General features: G+C 35.9%; 1 protein-coding gene across 1 annotated transcript in view; it reads right to left on the reverse strand.

The window, feature by feature from the left end:
• PLA2G4A (phospholipase A2 group IVA) overlaps positions 1 to 2,170 on the reverse strand; it is a 164,511-nt gene extending 162,341 nt beyond the window's left edge. The window contains exon 1 of the mRNA XM_060643668.3: positions 1,945 to 2,170. The gene's annotated coding sequence lies outside the window, so the exon portion shown is untranslated. The remainder of the gene's footprint in view (positions 1 to 1,944) is intronic.
• Positions 2,171 to 14,372: the final 12,202 nt, after the last annotated feature.

The raw sequence follows: 14,372 nt of genomic DNA on the forward strand, positions 1-14,372 counted from the left end.
TATGGGCACTGCAATATTCACTGTTTAACAATTCTTCTTATCAGTGAAATGATTTGCTAATTATTTGATACGAGTAGAAAACTCCAAAGTTCTAAGAAGTACTACATGTGCATGTGACATGAATTGTTTTGGTGGGTTTGTGATCTTCCTAATGGTGTTTCCAAATTTGTACATTTTGGAAGAGCATACGTGCATTATTCTGGGGAATGGTCTACAGATTTCACAAGATTTGTAAAAGGGTCTGTGATTTAAAACAAAAAAAAGCAAAGTTGAGAAAAATTAGAGCTATAAAGTCTGCAAGCAAGAGGAGGGGAAAACACTGAAGGTAATTACAAGGCTTATGAGAGGAAAAGGAACCACAGCTAACTCTGTCTTCCTCTTTTTTATTCCTGGAACTTGTGTTTTAATATACAAATGACATGGTTTTATGATTTTGCTTTCTAAGTAGTGACACCAGGAAAGACACTGCTGGGTTACAAACACAGGCCAAATTAGCTCTACGGAATGAACTTTTTATCAGGTACTAGGAAATCTATTTAATAATTTTCCTTTTCCTATTAAAATACAAATGCAAAATACTTCAAAAGTGACTTACAATGTTAAAAGGACTGTAAGTCACAATTGGGGTGTTTTGCATTTATGTTTAAGTAGGAAAAGGAAAATTATTAAATAAGTTTCTTTGTTTCTTGTTCCATAAAATGTGCTTCCCTTTCAGGAAGTCTGCAAAGCTGCTTTCAGCAAATGCAGAATGCACACTTCTCTGTGCATTTCACAATTATTGCTTAATTTAAAATTTAACTCTTCCTTTGCTCAGTGAAAGCAGCAAATACTTGCTTCTTATCCCAACATCAAACTTGGTTGGCAGGGTCTAGGGACCTCCAGGAATAAAATTTTAAAATTCTTAACAGGGTTTGTTTCACTACGATTCCCTGCAAATATCTCTTCAGCTTCAATTCCAAATTTCTGAAACAAACAGAAATAAAACACAAATCCTCCTTGAACTCAAAGGGTTGTACATGCAAATATCCTAACCAAGAACTGACACCCATCCAGATGAGATGCCTCTACTATATACTCTCCATGTGCCTTGGCCAAATAAATGCTTACATCATCAACCAGTGTGACCAGCGTTTCTTGTTCTACTCTTTGAGATGAAAATCATTATTTTTAACACTCCAATGATTGTAAGTTCTAGGAGATTTACGTAGGTTAAGCCACTCTTATTTCAAAGCCAAATGCCTTTTTTAACTTTTTCTAAAACAAAGTTACCAAAATAGTATCCACACTCAAAACGTAACTTTGGTATTTGCTCAAAACTTGCTCAGGATCTAGCTCTGTTCTCCAGGCTCCTCAATTAACTTAGGGAAGGGCAAATCAGAATACCAGTGGTTTTACAATTCCTTTTCCAACATGGTCTTTCTTTTCTCCTGACGCTGCAGCATATGAAAAACCCAGGAACGCTTTGCATAAGTAATCGAAACGACTTTTTTTTTTTTTTTTTTTTTTTTTTTTTTTTTTTTAAATTAAAACGTTAACAGAGCCCACAGACTCCATCGCTAAGGAGTATTAGTGGCTGTCAAAAACCACACCGCTCTAGTCCGGGATCGGTAACCTCAGGGAGGCATCACGTGGAGCTCTAACAAGAGCCACCTCACTGCCCTGTCGACCGGTCGCTTTCTTTGGGGGCTCTAAGTAAGGGAAACCCCTGTCGTTCCATTCGCCCATGCCTTTAGACCCCGGGAAGCAAGCTGGCATTTGTTACGAAGAAATTAAGTGCCCTGATCTGAGTCTCCTTTCCAAAAGGCAGAGGAGAGGCAGACTTTGTAAAGCAGCGAACCACCGGTTTCCCTCCGTCCTTTCTCCCTTTCAAGTCAGATACGAACTTAAAAGCTAAGGAGCGTGGGGGAGAGAAGTGAGCGGGGCAAGAGTAAATATATTGCTTACTGTTCCCAGAGTTACATGAGATTCTTCAGGCTCCTTTATGCCTCTAGCTTTCTGTCAGGATCCTTTTTCAGCCGGGACGACAGAGGAGTTCAAGTCCAATCCTTGGTAGGAGGGGCTAAACTGTGGGCTGGTTTCCTTCAGTCTTCGCAGCTGTTTTAAGGTGGAATGAAAGACGAAGCGAGGGAAAGCAATGTTCTCGAAGAAGCGGGTATCTTAAATGTAAATGTTAACTTCTCAGAACCGGAGTCTGAAGTCCCAAAACATGCTTAAATAGTATGTAAGTGAGCTGATCCGAAACCACGTGGATGCTACTGTGTGTGTCTGTGTGTATGTGTCTGGAAGCACGTCTTACCCTTAAGTAGTTACAGCTTCCTCTCCACCGCCCCCCCCCCCCCAACAAGTAACAAAATTGAAAAGATGAATAACCTAGAGCATTTTTGCATTCTTTAAAAGGGCAAAGTTTATAACAAACCCAAAATATAAAATGGATACATTTTGAAGAACAATAGAAGACCACTTTAATTATTGCACTATGTGTTAACTAACTTGGATTTAAATTTTTAAAAATGCAATGGAAAAATATCAGTATGATATAATCGTTGGGTTAGATCACTGGGTTAGATAATTATAGGTTTATTAATTAACACATTTAAAAATTTTCTAATTTGGTAAATTGACTACAATTGTAGTATCCCATTACCTCTTTATAATATATATAATAACTTTATATATATGATATATAATAAAAGTCAACCTAGTTTTAAACTGAAATAAAACAATACTAAATATATTTTAAAAGTATATAATCTACTCAAATAGTTCCTCCCCAAACTCAAAACACCTGAGTTGGTAACTGAGTGTAAATTTAGGATTAAGAGCATACCAAAGGCTGTAATACACCTGTTGAGAGAGGGAAAAATCAAATCACGTTAAATTACAAGTTGGCAACACAAATTGAAAAACCCGGTATCACAGTAATAAGGGAGGTGTACTGTTTAGATTTATCCAAATTCCGCAAGAATGGATCAGTGTCTTTAAAGATTGACATATTCATTTAGTATATCATGTTTTCAGGACCTTCTAGTTTTGCTTTTAATCAAATGCTGAGCACATTCTCCTAGCTCTCTTGTAACATTTTCAAAGAATGTAATTTCTGCAAACTCTGTCATTATGGCTTCTCGATCATCTGCTTTCTGCAGCCCAAGAATCAACTCCTTTTTGTTTTTTTGTTTTTTTTCCCCCATAAATGCAACCTGGCATACTATAAATCTCTCCTTCCTAAAAAAAGGCCTGTAGTGTCTCAGGGGATCAAGATATTTTTCTTTTCAAAGAAGACCCTGAATTTCTTGAAAGGTGGTGTGTGTGCAACAGAGGAGCAGAGAACACGTTGCTATTTCTCACCCCTCCCCCCGGGTATAATTGGTGAAAGAGTATGTTTCACAGGGCAAGTTCATCCTACGACTCTGACAGAAAAAGACTCCCTTTTCATGAGCTTCATACTGTTCTAGTCAGTTTGATAATCAAAAGTTGTAGCTCTCAATATTCGGAGAGAGAGGATTTCTAATATGTTACATGTTAAAAATAGGAAAATGTTTTGATTAAAGGCTTTTAAAGAAAAATTCAGTATATGCTATGGCTAGAGTGAAAACATATGGGGAGATGTTTGCCTCTTTGCAAACTTACTAAATGAGACTGACTTATTTCCATACTTGCAGTGAACAAAAGCTTCTGCAAGTATGTCTCCCCCTCTCTATAACTGATATAGACCACCTCCCATTGCTTCACTCTGTGTCCTCTGTGCCCACATCCATTTTGGCTCCTTACCTATGATCTCACTGTTTACACAGACCCGTAAATGGATGGTACAAATTCAGATTTACTACCTTCACTTTGTCCTATTTTCTCCAAAATTATGTTACTGGCTCCAAGGACCTCCACCTCCACTAGGTGAGAGAGACACTGCATGCATAGACTGCCTCAGGCTGTAGGACCAATTAGATCTGGAGACCCCTCTTCCCTGGGCCTGTGATCAATGAAGATCATTTAGAGGACTACAGGTGCAACCCATATGAAACTGAAGGTGTGGTAGCAGCCCCTTTAAATCCAGTCCCTCCTTTTGCATTATTACTAGTCAATGAGTTTCATACCATTTGTTACTCATCAACATCTTAAAATTTTAGACTGGGGATAATAAGCTCTAATAATAAGCCCTAATAATAACTAGCACTGGATAAGTAAGCAAATGGAAAGTCCTAGAAGTGGCTGAAGTAATTAATAAGGAAGTACCTACTTGTCAAAACTCATGGCTCAAAAAATAGAAAAGAAGAACTTGATGTTTTTATAATTGGCTTTTCTTTATATGAAGTTGCTTTCTATTTTTTTACAACTTCTGCTTCACGTATCCTATATTCTTAACTACGCAAAAATGATTTGTCTCCTATGAGCTTGGGCTTGAGGAATGAGATACTATTTGTAGTAAAATCCATACATTCAGTGAAAATGATTAGCTAGTACGCTAATTGATACTCAGAGTGCTAAGAGTTGGATAGGAAAGTTTAATCCAGACTGCAGATAGAGAAGATTCTAAATGTTCACCGATTTGCTCAGAATAATATGTCCTTCTTGTCCACTATGGTTGAGTACTCTGGTGCATTCTGCAACTGTATTTATAGTAAAATAATAACCTGGTATTCTTACTACTTATCTGTCTGTGAACATCATTCATGTGAGTCATTCCTGTCTTTAAGTACTAACAAAATCAAGTTAGTAAAACTCCTGAATCAAAGAAAATCGAAGACATTCTCACCTGTGAATTTTTTTTTTGGCATCCAGCTAATTGACCCTCATCTTTGTCCCAGCACAGAAATGAATTCTCCTTGCGCACCTTTCCCTTAAATTCCACTGAAATAATCATCCTGCAAAGCTTAACTCAATTGCCACTTTGGAAAATTTCTCTACCAGCTCCCCTTTCCGGCATAAAAAAATCTTTCCACTTGAGAAAGAACATTCATTCGAGCCCTAGTCAATTTGTTTTATACTTGGCCATGAAAGCAAAAATATTTTATGGTCTATGATGACAGGAAACAAGCTTTCTTCATTCTAATCAACCCTTTCCCCCACTCCCCAAGTCCGCATGATATTAGGGGCTCAAAGGATATGTGTTGAATCTGTTATCTATGATTTTGGGCTCAAAAATATCTGGAACCTGACACCCAGATAACATTCTACTTGCTGCTGCATTTTCATCATTACTAAAGAAGAGAAAGTTTAGTTTTTCTAGTCCCCCCCCCCCCCCCACCAATGGTAGTAAAATTCCTGGTAATATGAAGCTAATCAGAAATTAGGAGTGGAACAGACTCTAATTAAAATGTATTTATAATAAATTTAATAATTAGGTGGCATGATGAAAGCACAGATCTAGAAAGTATTTGTGAACTATAAGAACTATATTTGAATAGCTAAATATCTACTAGAATCACCTGTACTTTTCATATACATTGACCACAGCCATACATTTACATCAATATTTTGACCTGAAAAGTGGAAGCAATAATTTTCTCGTAATTATTATTTTTATTAAAAAAATTTTTTTTTAACGTTTATTTATTTTTGAGACAGAGAGAGACAGAGCATGAATGGGGGAGGGTCAGAGAGAGAGGGAGACACAGAATCCGAAACAGGCTCCAGGCCCTGAGCTGTCAGCACAGAGCCCGACGCGGGGCTCGAACTCACGGACCGCAAGATCATGACCTGAGCCGAAGTCGGACGCTTAACCGACTGAGCCACCCAGGCGCCCCTCTTAATTATTATTTTTAATTGAACATGTTAGGAATACTACTTCTTTAAAATGTTTTCCTTCTTAATTTTTTTTTAATATAGTAAGAGGACTATAACAAATAAAGCACTAGTAATATCACTGTTACTCTTTAAATAGAGCCTATAAGGAGCTAGGTAGTTTGTATTATTACTACATTTGTAGCATCCTTCACTATAATCATGAAATTAGGCATTATTATCTTTATTTGGAATCCTAATATTACATAAACCCAGAAAATTGGCAGTGAAGTTAGAATTTCAATCCAAGTCTGGCAAACTTGACAATTTTTCCAGTATATCATACTATCTCATAGCAAGTGTTGTTGAACCATCTGTTCAGCTTTGTGCCAAGCCAACCAAATCCCTGACGGTGGTGGTGGTGGTAGAGCCACTGGTAGGAAATGAAACCTGTAAGTAGCCAGGCTAGAACATTCCATCACTCTCTTCTTCATCAGCAAATGGTCACTCTCTTGCCTCTCCTTCCCACTCCCAACTCCTTCATTCATCTTTGGGTTTCTATATTCAAAATTTTTATATCTACAGTTTCCTTATCATTTTGCTGTGAAATATTAATTTATACTCTTACATTACTATTACTTTCATATATTATCATTGGGGTTCACCCCTGAATCTCTTTTCCCCTCTTAACATCACCATAGACTTCATTCCCAGAAAAAACTTCCCTACAAGTCAGATCATTTTATTGCCAGACTCCTACCGTGCAGTTTTCTCCACGCTTCTATGGACTTCTACTACTATACCTTAAAAATATTTCTTTTTTTCTTACAGATAAAGAAGTGAAAATTAAATCAGGATCCCTTTGGATTTTATCACAAATTGTAAATTTATATTGTACAATTAGAATGGGTCATACATTCAACAATTAATGTGACTTAATACACAGTAGAAAATTGGGACTACAGATACACCACGTTCAGGAACTTTTGACAAAGCCAAGTTGTCCAACGTTTAACCTACTCAAGGAAATAATTTAGCAAGTTGTTTTCTGCTCTCTAAGATCCCCCTTAATTTGGTAAAGAAAATGCTTGGCTAGTTTTAGCAATTCTGTCAGAATGGGCACCAGCCCAATTACATGGATCAGAGACCAACTTGCCAGCACTTAACAGAATTGTAAAAATGCTTGTGCTCTTGGAATTTAAATATGCTGATGACCATGAGAGGATCTGAGCCCATGTCCTTTGCTTTGAAGGTAATCCTGAATAGGAAGAATTACTACTAAGTGAAAGTCTAGGCTTCTTCAAGTAACTGAGCTCTGAGAGATGTCAGTAGTGTTTTCATAAGAGGGCTAAGATAGTAACAGCATTCCTGTACTTATGTCTATAAAACCAGTGACTAAGCATCTTCAAAAGCACTTTTGCTATTTGTCCAAATATGTTGTCATGCCCAAGAATTTCTCTTTGGAAAATCTTCCATATATAGATAGATAGATAGATAGATAGATATGGATATAGATATAGATATCATTGATATGTCATTGTTCTCGGATGAAAACACAATGAAAAAAAAGCAAGTAACTCTTAATCTTCACCCAACTAACAAAGATAGTCACATACTAGAATTTAATTTCATAACATTTAATCTAACCTTTAATCTCAGTTTGTCCCAAATCTGTTTTTTACGTAGAGTGAAATTTGAGATAATTCACAACAACTGTAACAAAATTCCAAAAACTGCTATGAAAAAGCCAAACACTCATCATAATCAAATCCATTCCAAATTAACAAAATGATCCTACTGTTTTACTTATATATAGATAGGACCATTGAGGAGAACATTGCTAACACAAAATAATTAAATATTTCTCAATTAATATCCTACTGAGATACTTTTACTTTCCTGAAAATAGCAGCAGACTGGTTCAAAAACTGAATTAAAAACAAAAGACTAATATCCTAACCAGTTGTATGCCCGTTCTTGCTTATAATTTGATACAGGTAAAGAAAGCATTATAATATCAAATAATATTTTGATTTATCACTAAAATAGGAAGAGAGAAAAGAGTGTGACTATTTTGCTACAAATAATAGTTCTAGAAAAACAATTTCCCTTTCATTTGGTTCTGTAGATATTTCCATTTTACCTAACACTCATTCTCATTTTGTAATAAATGCATGGTTTGTTACATATGGTCATTTGTTTTGGAATGTTCTGCTAACCCTTATATAGCATTCTCTTTGCATATAACATATATTTAATAAATAGCATCCATTCACCAATAATAGGATTCATTCATTTGATCACTCATATACAATAATTTTTAAATATCTATGCTGGAAGATCCTTTTTAAAATCTATAATTTACTTGGGAAGGCAAAACTTAAGTTACACTGTTAAACTCATTGGCCAAGTCACTTCATCTCTTGAAAATAAGAAGCTTATCTGTTTTGTGATAAGATTGGCTCCTAAAAAGTCCTGAAAACATAGTCCAACTTTACCCAGAACTTAATGTAGCCATTCCCCTGCAGTCTTGCCTATGTATCATGTGCCTAGCATATTATTAGGGGCTAGAGAGAGAGAAAACTGCATTAACAAAGTTCATATTTTCATGGATCTTATATCCTAGTAGATGGGGAGGCAAGGAACAAAATAAACAAGGTGGTGACAAAAAAAAAAAAAAAAAAAATCAACATGTCCAGGAAAGTTCTCTCTGAAGATACATGTCCATTGAGACTTGAAAGATGAAAATAGCCATGAAACTGAGTGTGAGAAGAATGTATTGGTGGCATGAAATATGAAAGATGTGTATGACTGAAAACCATTCTAAGTGTCCTGAGCAGGAAGTGCTAGAGGGAGGAAATAGAGACAAGGGAGCACTAAGTTAAATCTGAAAATCCCCAAACTGGGCCATGAAACCAGGATTGGGATTTTATGGGTTGTTATAAATTTAAGTAGAAAATTCCAGTAGACTGGAATTCATGGTTGGCAGGGAGTACAAAGGCAATTGTAGGAGATGAGAGTTTGTGGGGAGAGCAATAGGAGGGAGGTAAATTTAGAAATGTATGTTGGGGGTCAGGCTTTAAAATTTCTTATAAAAAATAAAATAAATAAAAATAAAAATTCTTTAATAATATAGAAATTTAGACATTTTCCTGCAGTGAGTAAGAAACTTCCCAGTTATCAAAGTTGGTAGTGGTTAGTTGCACCATTTTGTTTTAATTTTGGTAGCCAATGACTTGTCAGAGATGGATTTTGATGTTTTGGATCTCAGCAGGGGAATGACACTGTTAAACTAGTAATCTGGAAGACAGCAGGATAGACTGAGGGGTAGAGACAGTGATGTGGGGAGGGAGAAACCAAAGTCATTACTGTGTCAAGACTTCCTGAAGAAGAGGAAGCCTATCAAGATGGAAAGGATGGAAATGGAGGGTTGAAAAAATTCAACAAAAGTCAACTGTATGAATAAATCAGACCATACTACATGGTAGGGGAAGATAATCTGTATAAGATTGTTCAAATTTAGAGGCTTAATGTTTTATACATAGTATATTTAATAATGTCTTATTAAGATTTATGATTTAATCTTCAAGTTGCTGTTTGTCTCATGAACTTACATCTGAAAACAAGTCAGTTTATTCTTAGTTGGAATCAGTATTTCCCCCTGAAAGTTGTGAAAAACAACTCAGGAAACACAGAGATTTGGGATTATAAAACATGTCCTCTGTTTTTAAGTCCTCAGAGCAGCAGACATGAGTGCTTAGGGAAGAAAGTCTTCCCAGTACATGGGAATCATACACTAGATTTGCAAGTGACCTCTGGGATGAACTGGGGTCCTGACAGCATTGCCCCAGGCCACGTTGTTATCATTCCACTGGAAGGACAGGATGCAATGGACTCTGGGAGGGTGAGTGCTTTACCCAAGATTGAACATCAAAGTCAGACTTTAAATCAAACCTTTGACCTCCAATTACGTATGTCTTTTTATAGCCATTTCCCATTGGCTATTCACAGATAAATTGAGCCCAAGAAGTCAAAGAAAAAGCTCCCAAGTAAATAGGAAATGAGAAAGTTTGGAGTTTTAATATACACATGCTTTGTTTTATTTCCTGCTAAATTATTGTTAAAAAAAATTCATACTAAATAGGTTAGAAGCTCATTGTTGAACATTTTGAAAGTGCATGTACCATCCTTTTGTATTGAGTTCTCCTGGCTATGGGTATATTTTCCTTCTCCATTCCCAACCATGACTTCATGTTCCATCGACAAAGAATTTTTTAAGTTTTATGAATACTAAAGCAGCCAGTACAAAGCATGGAGATTACTAACCTCAAATCCTTACTTCCTTTCATTTCCCCTGTCAGTTATGTTTGCAAAGCCCAAATTGTTATAGAGAATTATGAGAGGAAGCAAACATGGAGACAAGGTAGAAAAGATCCAGGTGATTTGTTTATTTACAAAGTACTGGTAACTCCCATCCCTCAGATCAAGAGCAGGTAGCAAGACTGTCGGGGAATGGCTATCTGGCCATATGGTAGAAGATAATTTTCATAAGATTGATGATTCATACAATCTAGTAATTCCACTACTGGGTATCTACCCAAATAATATGAAAACACTAACTGAAAAAAAAAAAAAAAAAAAGAAAACACTAACTGAAAAAGATAGGGGTGCCTGGGTGGCTTAGTCGGTGAAACATCCAACACTTGGTTTTGCCTCAGGTCATGATCTCATGGTTGGTGAGTTCAGGCCCTGCATCAGGCTCTGCACTGGCAACGTGGAGCCTGCTTGAGATCCCCTCTCTCCCTCTCTGTCTGCCCCTCCCCTGCTCATGCTCTCTCTCAAAATAAATAAATTTTGAAACAAACAAGCAAAACAGATATATGCACACCTATGTTTATTGCAGTGTTATTTATAATAGATAAGATATGGAAGCAACCCAAGTGTCCATCAATAGATGAATGGTTAAGGAAGATGTGATAAATCTTTACAATGGAATATTACTCAGTCACAAAAAGAAAGATATCTTGCCACTTGTGACAACATGGATGGACCTAGAAGGTATTATGATATGAAATAGCATGTGAAAGCATTATGAAATAAGTCAGACAGAAAAAGACAAATGCCATATGATTTCACTTATATGTGGCATCTAAAAAACAAAGTAAATAAATAAACAACAACAACAACCAGAAACAGATCCATAAATACAGAGAACAAATTGGTGGTTGCTAGAGGGGAGAGGGAAGGAGAGATGAACAAAATGAGTGAAAAGGAATAGGAGGTACAGGCTTTCATTTATGGAATGAATAAGTCATGGGATAAAAGGTATAGCATTGGGAATATAGTCAATGGTATTAAAATAGTGTTGTATGGTGACAGATGGGAGCTACACATAGGGTGAGGATAGTATAACATACAGAATTTCATATCACTATTTTGTACACCTGAAACTAATGTAACATTGTGTGACAACCATACTTCAATTTTTTTAAAAGTTGCTAAATGCTTAAAAAAAAAAAGATTGATGATTCAGAGACTCCATTTAAAATTAGGGACTTTTTGGGGGCACCTTGGTGGCTCAGTCGATTGAGCGTCCGACTTCAGCTCAGGTCAAGATCTCATGGTTCACGAGTTCGAGCCCCACATTGGGATCTGTGCGGACAGCTCAGAGCCTGGAGCCTTCTTCAGAATCTGTGTCTCCCTCTCTCTCTGTCCCTCACCTACTCTCCTCTGTCTCTCTGTCTCAAAAATAAATAAACATTAAAAAAATAAATAAATAAAATTAGGGACTTTTGTGCCCTATTCATAGTAAGTAATACATATGATTACATAGTAATACATAAGTAATACATGGCGATACATATTAACTATTTAATAATTTATTAAGATTAATCTTAAAAGTACCATTTACTTCAAGAATTAATACATGAAAAAGAAACAAGCTTATTCTTAGTAGGGAACAGTTTTGCTACATGAAAATTTGAAAAACAATCTGAAGAGGAAAGAAGAGATGAGATTACAAAATGCAGGGTGCCCGAGATAACATTGGGCTGTATCTGCAGGCGTTCCCAGAACTCAAGATTGGGGTAGAGACAGAACAGCTCTCAAATTTCAAGGCATAATGTGGCTTGGGTATGGGATGATCATTGGTAATCAGAATATATCAAAATCAGAGGATTCTATTTAAATGTCTGGAACTTTACAAGATCCACAGGGTGCTTGTGCAATCTTGACAATTTTAAGTGGAAAGAAATTTCGATAATGCTTGAAATTAAATTTTCTAGCCAGATAAGGGCCAGGAACAACTCGATTTTTATTTAGGAAAATAAAAGAAATGTGACATCTTACATCCTGTGTTACAGAAGTCATAGCCACTGTTCCTAGTTCCACAGAAGAAAGAGAATAAAAATCACACATGCCCCCACCTAGAGATAACATTGGCTAATAATTTGTTGTATATCACTCTGTTTTTTGTTCTATGCATTTACATATCATTTTAATACCATTGTAATATACTTGTTTTTAATCTTTATTTTTACCTATGGAGGCACGTTAAAAATATTTTTGCATGCTAATAAGATATATTTTAATGGTTGTACAATATCACAATGTATGGACACACTATAATTTATTATTAAAGGATGACTTATTTCAATATATGCTGTTTCCACTTGTTCTTTTTTATAAGCAAAACTTTGATAAACATTTTTGTAACTAATTTTGGCTCAGATTCACAATTAAAAAAATTTTTTTAACGTTTATTTATTTTTAAGAGACAGAGAGAGACAGAGCATGAGTGAGTGGCGGGTGGATGCTAGAGAGAGAGGGAGACAGAATCTGAAGGAGGCTCCAGGCTCAAAGTCACGAACGAGGAAATCATGACCTGAGCTGAAGTCAGATGCCCCACTGACTGAGCCACCCAGGCGGCCCTCAAATTTATAATTAATTGAAGAGGTAAGTTTTGATATGAGAAGTAATGGGAAAGTTAACATTTGTATGTTTCCTTGTGGGAAATAGTCTGGATCAAGCAGATGGATGGAAAATATTCTCATCCAAAGGGATGTAGTAGGTAGACAGAAGTTTGGATACAGCAAACACTTATTGAGGTCCAGAAAACAGTTATAGTATTTCATTTAATTTTTAACCGCACCGTGGAAGGGTATTATCCACACTTTATAAATGGGAAACTAAGGCTTATGATTAAATTGCCTAAGGTAAATTACTAAGTATTTGAGCAGAGATCCAAAGTCAAGTCTTCCTGATTTGAAAGACCATGGTTTTTTTGTTGTTGTTGTTTTCTTCAGGTTCTTTTTATTTTTTTTTTATCTATATAACTTAAAACAAGTTTAGCGAAACTCACCATTTTGCACAGGCAGAACTTCCTAATAATTATAACATTTATTCTGCTCTAAAACATGTAAGGACGACTTGACTTTCATACTTCGTGAAAGTATCACCACAATAACTTTAGTTAACATCCATAATCTCATAGAGATATGAGACGAACAAAATTAAAATGTTTTTTTCCCTATTATGAGAACTTTTAGGATTTACTCTTTTAGCAACTTTCACCTATACCATACAGCAGTGTTAACTAAAGTCATCATGTTGTACATGACATCCCCAGTGTTTATTTACCTTATAGCTGGAATTTTGTACCTTTTGACCCCTTTCGTCCAGTTCCCCCACCCTCCATCCCCTGGCTCTGGTAACCACAAATCTGGTCTCTTTTTCTATGAATTTGGGTCTTTTGGTGATTTTTTAATTCCACATGTAAGTGAGAACATATAGTGTTTGTCTTTTTCTGACTTATTTCACTTAGCATAATGCCCTCAAGATCCATCCATGTTGTGATAAATGGCAGAATTTTTCCTTTTTTATAACTGAACAATATCCCATTCTATATATATAGTTAGATAGACAATTTAGGTTGTTCTATGTCTTGACTCTTGCGAACAATGCTGCTACAAACAAGGAAATGTAGATATCTTTCAACAAAGTATTTCCACTTCCTTCAGATAAATACTCCAAATTAGAATTTACTAGGTCATTTATTGGGTCAGTTAGAATATACTACCATATGATATGGTGATTCTATTTTTAATTTTTTCCCAGGAACTTCCATACTGTTTACCATAGTGGCTGAACAAATTTATAATCCCACTAGCAAGGCACAAGGGCTCTCTTTTCTCCACATTCTTGCCAGCACCTGTTATTGCTTGTCTTTTTGATGATAAGACATTCCAACAGATGTTAGGTGGTATCTCACTGAGGTTTTGACTTGCATTTCTCTGAAGATTAGTGATGCTTAGCACCTTTTCATCTACCTATTGGCCATTTGCATGTCTTCTTTGTATATTCAGGATCTTAGTTCATTTTTATTTGAATTTTTTTTTTTTTTTTTGCTTTTGAGTTACACGAATTCTTGATATATTTTGGATAGTAACCCTTGTCAGATATGTGATTTGCAAATAACTTTATTATTCCATAAGTTGTCTTTTCATTTTGTTGATCATTTCTTTTGCTGAGCAGCTTTTAATTTGATGTATTCCCATTTGTTTATTTTGGAAAAACTCTTCTTGGTATGGTAGGTGTCCCATATTGAGGTTCTGGAATGAATGTTTAAGACTCTGTGACATACTTCAATTAGACGG

The sequence above is a fragment of the Panthera onca genome, chromosome F1 (assembly GCF_046562875.1).
Source record: "Panthera onca isolate mPanOnc1 chromosome F1, mPanOnc1 haplotype 2, whole genome shotgun sequence".
NCBI classification, from domain to species: domain Eukaryota; kingdom Metazoa; phylum Chordata; class Mammalia; order Carnivora; family Felidae; genus Panthera; species Panthera onca.